The 8964-nt window shown below is 39.4% G+C and overlaps 1 protein-coding gene across 1 annotated transcript in view; it reads right to left on the bottom strand.

Annotated features, from left to right (window-relative positions):
* Positions 1 to 3094, bottom strand: part of LOC102748946 (SID1 transmembrane family member 1) — a 34838-nt gene extending 31744 nt beyond the window's left edge. The window contains exon 1 of the mRNA XM_081796939.1: positions 3011 to 3094. The gene's annotated coding sequence lies outside the window, so the exon portion shown is untranslated. The remainder of the gene's footprint in view (positions 1 to 3010) is intronic.
* Between the last annotated feature and the right edge of the window lie 5870 nt (positions 3095 to 8964).

Here is an 8964-nt window from a genome sequence, read left to right as displayed (position 1 = left end):
CTCCTCTGTTTTGGCATTCCTTTTAACCTATCAATACTCCATGACCACACTTCCAGATTTCAGCATGGAGAGGAAGAAATTCAAGTCATGCTCACCTGGTCACTTTCTCATTACCCCCACCCCCTTGCTATCTTCCTCCCACCATCCTACTGGGCTGAGTGAAGTGGGCTTCTTCTCTTTTGCAAGAGTTTTCCTTGCCTCATCTTGTTGTGGTAGCATTTGACCTCTCCCTTTCAGATGTCTAGGTCCACATTGATTTGAGTGGGACACCATGCCAAGTCTAATGGGATCCTCCTTCCCTTTCAGACACTGCTTCTAGCATTTTCTGTGGCTACCAGCCCCCAGGGCATGCCCTGTAGCTCTGAGCTCCACTGATCTTCCTGTAGCCGCCATAGTTACGGGGATCCTGGCCCTTGGGAGAGAAAGGCATTTCTGTATCCTTGCTCCTTGGCAAAGGTTCCTCCCCTGAAATGTCTCACCTTAGCTTTCAGCTAAATAGTGTCCCTCACTTGCTTCTGTCTCTTGGTCCAGGCTGGTTTCTCAATGCTCCCTTTGATGTGCTTAAAAGAGTTGCTAACTGGTTCTTTCCTAGGGGAGAGTGTGTCTTCTCTGTTCTTGTCTTCAGCATCTAGGTCTTGTTTCACTTGTTGTCATATACCATCTTTCTGATACAGCCTGTCTGCATAACAAAGGCTCCTGATTCTCCCTATTTCAAAGCCTTTGTGGTGAAAAATCCTATTCCCTACTTCCTAACTAAGCTGGGATTTCGTTCAGGTATCCTCACCTGGCAGTCTGTGTGTTTAAGTCAGATAATCTCAGTTGGGGGGTAGAGGTGGGGGGAGCATTTTGCCCCCAAGAGGACATTTGGCAATGTCTGGAGACATTTTTAGTTGTCACGAGGATGGAGTGTACTAGTGGTTTCTAGTAGGTAGAGGTGAAGAATGCAGTTAAACATCCTACAGTGCACAGGACAGCCCCTAACAACAAAGAATTATCTGGCCTGTAATGTCAATAATGTGGAAGTAAAGCAGAGTCAAGGGAATGGCGGGGAAAAGGACCAGGGCCACCAGACTCAGTTAACCCTAAAGCCCACCCTTCTGCTCAACTTGCAAGGAGAGGAGCCCCTTTACTGTTTAAGCATGTTTTGAGATCTATTTTGTTGTTATTTGCAACCATGTGAATCCTAACTGATGCATCTTTACTCTTTCTTCCTGCCTCCCCACCTTCTTCCCTCCCTTCTCCCCCTCTCTCTGTCTTTCTTTCTCCCTCACTTCCTCTTTCTCTCTTCCTTCCTTCCTTTCCTCTTTCTTTCTTTCTCTCTTTCTTTTTTCTTCCTTCTTTTCTTTCTTTCTTTCTTTCTTTCTTTCTTTCTTTCTTCTCATTCATTCATTTCTGCTTGCCACCTGAAGAGTGCCTATAGCTCTTAATTTTCAGAGCCTTCTTGATCTTGGACAATGATCTGGCTAAAGTCTCAGCTCTGTCCACCTACACTTCACTGTTCAGGAAACTCTTCGGAACACAGAAATCCCTTGAATTATCATTACAATAATAAAATGTCTTCACTCATACAATAAAAATAACAGACCACCCTTTCACAGAGCACCAATGGGATCCAACTAATCAGGCTTTCTAAGTTCAACTGAGACCTAAAATAAGAGCAAAACTTGGAGAGCACTAGAAGAAAAAGGATGAGATCCAGAGAGAAGACAAATTCATTTTATGAATACAAGGGAAAGTAGGACTTCGGATTTTAAAGACCCTAGAGCAGGTGTCCTTTCACAGTCTTTCATACTGCTAGTTGAATGTTATCAAAACCAATTGCCCGGGTGGCTGGAAAAATAAACATGCTGGCGTTGAGGAAGACAAAAAAATCAAAGGATGGCAGGAGAAGCAGCCCTCCAGCAGAGTGAGAAATGCTCCTGCTGGGTGGGCAGGGGATCAGTTTGTGTCTTTCTAATATTCTATGGGCTCATTTAAGTACAGAAAACACAGAACTAAACATCTGCTGCATGTGACTTAAAAATCAAGTCTCATTTCACCGTTCCTTTTCCAAATAAGCACTATATGCCAAAGAACTTATGAACACTATCTCACACTGATTTAGACTTTTCAAAAATGAGGACATTTACAAAAGGTATAAACTTCAGTTATAAGATAAATAACTCCTGGGGATATAAGGTGCCGCCTGGTGACTATAGTTAGTGCTACTGTACTGTATATATGAAAGTTCCTAAGAGAGTAGATCTTAAAAGGTCTCATCACAAGAAAAAAAAATTATAACTGTGTGTGGTGATGGGTGTTAACTAGACTTATCATGGTGATCGTTTTGCAATATATACAAATATCAAATCATTTGGTTGTACACCTGAAACTTATACAGTGTTACTTGTCAATTATTTCTCAGTTAAAAAAATGAGGACATTTAAATTTTTTCAAGTTTTGATAAAAAGATCAGCTAATCGAATTCCTTTGTTCAAATTATCAGACTGGAGGAAAGGGCATATTACTATGGTTGAATAATCAGTTACTCTGGATTTCCCGAAGTTATTATACTCTTTATTACACTGATTATTCTCAAATATTTCAGGTTTTTAGCTACTTGAACAAAAAAACCTCTATCTCAATTTGGGAAAAGTGAACTTTGTATTAGAGTTGACACAATAAATTCTTATTGTTCACAAGTCAGTTTGGGGATAACAATTTACATCCTAGAAAAGATTAAACTTTAAAAAAAAGATGAATGGCTGATAAATGGGCTATGGGTAACTGCAAGGGATACTCTGAGCAAAGGTTCTTAGTATGAGCTCCATATCTCAGTAATTACCAACTATGAAAACTGGTTCTCACTAGCTCTGCTTTCTCTAGAAAGACTGCTGATTAGATTACTCTGTGGGATAGGTACCAAGGGAGGGTTTGGAAATTATGAAAGGCAGAGAGACAAAAGGAGTACAAATGGGATGTTGACAAATACTCAATATCATTTGAATTTGAGACCAGGGGTTTTTCTTACCATCACTGGAACCAGAGCTTCCATCGATGGATTTTCTTTTAAACCTATAAACAAGCACACACACATGATTCTAAGACAGTGAAAACCTCAGCATTTTACATTTATTCCCCATAGACTTTGTTGCAGATTTGTCTGCTAGGATCTCTTAAAAATGAGCCTTTGCATGTGGAGAAACTGGACCTCCGATACGTTGCTGGCAGGACTGTAGAATGGTGTAGTCACTTTGGAAAACTTCGGCAGTTCCTCAGAAAGTTAAACATAGGCTTTCTGTGTGGCGCAATTCCACTCCCAGGCATGTATCTACATACATAAATTCATTAGTCTATTTTCAGATTATTTTATTTTCAGATAATTCACACATCATAAAATTCACCCTTTAATGTGCATATTTCAATGAATTTTAGTATGTCCACAAAACTGTGCAACAATCACTATTATCTAATTCCAGAACATTTTCATCACCCCCCCCCAAATTAAAAACCTATTAGCAGTCACTCCCTAATACCCACTTCTGTACATTTCTGACAACCACAAATCTACTTTCTGTCTCTATAAATTTGCCTATTCTGGAAATTTCATATAACTCATACTATCTGTGGTCTTTTTTGACTGGCTTCATTCATTAAGCATAATGCTTTCAAGGTTCATCTATGTGGTAGCATGAATCAAAACATCAGTCTTTTATGATTGAATAATATTCCTTTGGATGGATACACCATGTTTAATTTATTTGTTTACATTTGATGGACATTTGGTTGTTTCCATGTTTTGGCTATCATGAATAACACTGCTATGAACATTTGTGTACAAGTTTTTGTGTGGATACATGTATTAAATTCTCTTGGGTATACCTACGTATGGAAGTGTTGGGTATGAGGTAACACTATGTATTTTTTTTTCAAACTTTTCCACAGTAGCATTATATCAGGAACTATTTTATATTCCTACTAGCATTGTATAAGGTTTCAATTTCTGCATGTCTTTCCCAACTCTTGTTGTTTTCCATTAAAAATTACAGTCAACCTAGTGGATAAGAAATGATATCTAATTGTTTTCTTGATTTGCATTTCCCTGATGGCTAATGATGTTGAACATGTTTTCATATGCTTATTGGCCACTTGTATATCTTCTTTGGATAAATAGCTATTCAAACCCTTTGCCCATTTTGTTTACTTTTCTTTGTATCATTGGCTTATAAGAATTCTTTATATAGTGTGGATACTAGACTCTTAACGGATATATGAGTTGCAAACATTTTCTCCAGTTTTGTGTGTTGTATTTTCACTTCCTTGATAGGCCCTTTAAAAGTACAAAAGTTTTGGGGTGCCTGGGTGGCACAATTGGTTAAGCACCTGACTCCTGGTTTCAGTTCAGGTCGTGATCTCAGGATTGAGAGATGGAGCCCCGTGTTGGGTTCTGTGCTCAGTGGGGAGTCTGCTTGAGATTCTCTCTCCTTCTGCCCTTCTCTCTCCTGTTCTCTCTCTCTAAAATAAAATAAATAAATCTTAAAAAAAAAAAAAGCACAGGGGCCTCTGGGTGGCTCAGTTGGTTAAGTGACTGCCTTCGGCTCAGGTCATGATCCCAGGGTCCTGGGATCAAGCCCCGCATCAGGCTCCCTGCTTCTCCCTCTGCTGCTCCTCCTGCTTGTGCTCTCTCTCTCAAATAAATAAATAAAATCTTTAAAAACATTTTTTAAAAAGCACAAAAGTTTTAATTTTGATGAAGTATAATTTATCTATTTTTTTTTTCTTTTGTTACCTGTGCTTCTGGTATCCCATCTAAGAAACTATTGCCTAATCCAAGGTCACAAAAGATTTACACCTCTGTTTTCTTCTAAAGTTTTATTGATTTAGCTCTTATATTTGGAACTTTGTTCTGAGTTAATTTATTTTTTTTTAAAGATTTTATTTATTTATTTGACAAAGAGAGACAGCGAGAGCAGGAACACAAGCAGGGGGAGTGGGAGAGAGAAAAGCAGGCTTCCTGCTGAGCAGGGAGCCCGATGTGGGACTCAATCCCAGAACCCTGGGATCATGACCTGAGCTGAAGGCAGACGCTTAACGACTGAGCCACCCAGGCGCCCTGAGTTAATTTTTTTAAAAAGATTTTATTTTTTAAGTAATCTCTATACCCAATGTGGGCCTTGAACTCATGACCCAGAGATCAAGAGTCACGTGCTCTTCTGATTGAGCCAGTCAGGCACCCCTTGTTCAAACTTTGTTCTTTTTCAGGTTGATACCCAGTTGTCTCAACAACATTTGTTGAAAAGGATATTCTTTTTCCATTGAATTGTCTTGGTACCTTTGTCAAAAATAGGATCATAAATGTAAGGGTTTATTTCTGAACTCTCAATTCTGTTCCATCGATTTATATGTCTTTCCACATGTCAGTGCCAGAGTTTTGATTATATAGCTTTGTAGTAAGTTTTGATAGGAAGTGTAAGACCTCCAGTTTTGTTCTTTTTTTTTTTTTTTTAATGACTATTTTACCTATTCTGGGTCCCTTGCATTTCCCTAGGAATTTTAGGATCAGTTTGTCAGTTTCTGTAAGAAGGTCAGCTGAGACTTTGATAGGGATTGTTTTGGATCTACTGTAGATCAATTTGGGGAGTATAACCATGTGTTTTAGTTTCTGTTGCTGCTATAACAAATTATCACAAACTTAGTGGCTTAGAATAATACAAATTTATTATCTTATAGTTCTGAATGTCAGAATTCCAAACTGTGTCTTATGTGGCTAAAATCAAGGTAGCAGACAGGGCTGTATTCCTTCTAGGGGCTCCTGGTTATCCTGGTATCCTGGGGATTACCCTTTTCCTTGCTTTGTCTAGCTCCTAAAGGCTGCCTCCACTCCTTACTCGTGGCCCCTTCCTCTACCTTCAAAGTGCACTGCTCCAGCCTTTGCTTCCATCATCACATCTCCTCCTTCTGCCCTTGACCCACTGCTTCCCTCTTACAAGGACCCTTGTGATTAGATTATACCCACATGGATAACCCAGAACAATCTCCATAATTTTATCACATCCGTAAAAATCTTTTTGCCATGTAAAGTAACATGTTCACAGGTTCTGGATATTAGGATGTGGTCATCTTTTGGGGGCCATTATTTTACTACACCATCTTAATAATATTCAGTCTTCCAAACCATGAACGTGGGATATCATTCCATTTATTTAGGTCCTCTTTAATTTCTTTTAAGGATGTTTTGTCATTTTCAGTGTACAAATCTTATATTTAATTTGTTAAATTTATTCTTAAGTATTTTATTATTTTTAAAAATATATATTTTTTTATTTTAGAGAGAGAGAGCGAGCAGGGTGGAGAGGGGAGAGGGAGAGAGAGAATCCTCAAGCAGACTCCCTGCTGAGCGAGGACCCACCCCCCTCCATGTGGGGCTGGATCCCAGGACCCTGAGATCATGATCTCAGCCAAAACCAAGAATCAGACACTCATCTGACTGAGTCACCCAGGCGCCCCAAGTATTTTATTATTTTTGATACTATTGAAAATGGAAATGTTTTCTTAATTTTATGCTTGGATTGTTCATTTCTAGTGTACAGAAATACAACTGGTTTTTGTATATCAATCTCATATTCTATAATCTCGATGAACTCAGTTTCTTTTTGGAGGTGATGAAAATTAAATAGTGGTGATGGTTGTTGCAAAGTGAATATACTAAAAACCATTGAACTGTATACTTTAAAAGGGCGAATTTTATGATCTGTGAATTATGTCTCAGTGAAGCTATTACTAAAAAAGCCAGGTATATCATTTGGAAATGTCTGTCAAACATTGAAATGTGAATTACTGTCCTATGTCAAATGAGCCTCTCTTTTGGTTGTGAGGTTGGAGTCAGGGAGGAGGAAAGTTAGGGGCTAGACATGCTTGTGCTTTGGTACATGCTCTTAACTTTCAGACAGCTACTCTAGAAGTTGCACACTCCTGATCCTGGTATGTTTGGTGGAAGAACTTCTCTTCATAGCTCTTTTTTTCCTAGACACAGCAAACTCATCCCTGCCTCAGGGCCTTTGCTATTGTTCTCTGTCTGGGCCACTGTCTCCCCACATCCTCACATGGCTGGCTCCTTCTTGCTATTAAAGTCTTGCTTCTGAGAGATCTTCCTTGCTGAACAAATCAAATCTAAAGTAGCTTCCCCAATCCAACCATTCTCTATCACACTACAGTGTTTTGTTTTTTTTTCTGCCACTAGCTGAAATTATTTGCTTTGTTAATTGCTTGCTTGCTTATGTGTTTCTCCTCTGTACAATATAAACTCTATTAGAGCAGGGATCTAGACTGTCTTGTTCGCCACTGCATCCCTAAACTCTGGGACAGAGCCTGGCACATAGGAAATGATAACTAAATATTTGTTGAATGAACAAAGCATATTATTAAGGAGAGCAGTTACAATTTGGCCCAACTGTTCTAGCTGGCAAATGAGGCTTTGGCAAAGTCTCTTTTTAAAAAAAAAAGTTTAAAATTTTAATTCCAGTATAGTTAACACAGTGTTATATTAATTTCAGGTGTACAATATAATGATTCAACAATTCTATACCTTACCCAGTGCTCATGATGGTGAGTGTGCTCTTTAATCCCCTTCACCTGTTTCACCCATTCCCCCCACCCACCTTCCTTCTGGTAACCCTGTTTGTTCTCTATGGTTAAGAGTCTGTTTCTTGGTTTGTCTGTCTTTCTTTCTCCCCCCTCCCTTTGCTCATTTGTTTTGTTTCTTAGATTCTACACTTGAGTGAAGTCATATGGTCTTTGTCTTTCTCTGACTGACTTATTTCATTTAGCATAATACTCTTTAATTAATGCTATTGCACTTTTTGGGTAAATACCCGTAGTGCAATTACTGGATCATAGGGTAGTTCTATTTTTAACTTTTTGAGGAATCTCCATACTGTTTTTCACAGTGGCTGCACCAGGTTGCATTCCCGCCAACAGTGCATGAGGGTTCTTTTTCTCCACATCCTCGCCAACACTTGTTGAAGTCCCTTTTTAAAACAATCCTAGTGATATTAACTGGCAAGCAATTTTATGGACTCATAAAAGATGATGTGTTTGTACTAACGGGCTTTAACCTACATTTGCTGTAGGTTTTGGAGCTGACAAAATTCTTCAGTAGAGGAGTTAAATGATTTAGAAAACTAGGCTGAGGCAGGCAGTATCCCATGAGCAAAGGAGAAAATAGTAAATGAGAACTATGCCAGATTGATTACAAAATGGCTACATGTCCTCTTGTATTCAGCTCCTTAAATCGAAAGTTGGGGTCTGTATCTTCACCTCTTGAATCTAGGCTGGCCTCATGACTTGTTCTGACTAATAGAAAGGAGAAGTGATATCATGCCACTGCTGAACCTACGTCTTAAGGGGGCCTAGCACTCTTCTGCCATCTCTCTTGGAGATACAATAAGCCAGGGCCAGCCTGCGGGAATTTGAGAGACCAAGTGCTGCTGAGGCTGGTCTAGAAGAGCCAGCTCCTAGCTGACCTGCCGGGTGATTGTACTCTATGACCACACCCAACTGAGATCTCTGAGCCCAGTCTGGATTAGCAGCAGCATCTGGCTGACCCAGAGATTTGTAAGTAAACTTAAATATTTATTGCTGTATGCTATTGGAGTTTTTATGGTTGATTTTTATGTAGCATTATCATGGCCATAGATAACCAATACAAGAATCAAGGGAAGGATGAATACTCTCAGGATTGTGCAGTTTGAACTCAATGTCTGGCAAGGTGGTTGGGAGAAATGAATAAGAGAACATATATCCAGACGTGGACGGAACTGGAGAGTGTTATGCTGAGCGAAATAAGTCAATCAGAGAAAGACATGTATCATATGACCTCACTGATACGAGGAATTCTTAATCTCAGGAAACAAACTGAGGGTTACTGGAATGGTAGGGGGTGGGAGGGATGGGGTGGCTGGGTGATAGACATTGGGGAGGGCATGT

This window comes from Leptonychotes weddellii, chromosome 1, assembly GCF_054177405.1.
Source record: "Leptonychotes weddellii isolate Sample4059 chromosome 1, ASM5417740v2, whole genome shotgun sequence".
NCBI classification, from domain to species: Eukaryota; Metazoa; Chordata; class Mammalia; order Carnivora; family Phocidae; genus Leptonychotes; species Leptonychotes weddellii.
This window is presented reverse-complemented; position numbering and strand designations above follow the sequence as displayed.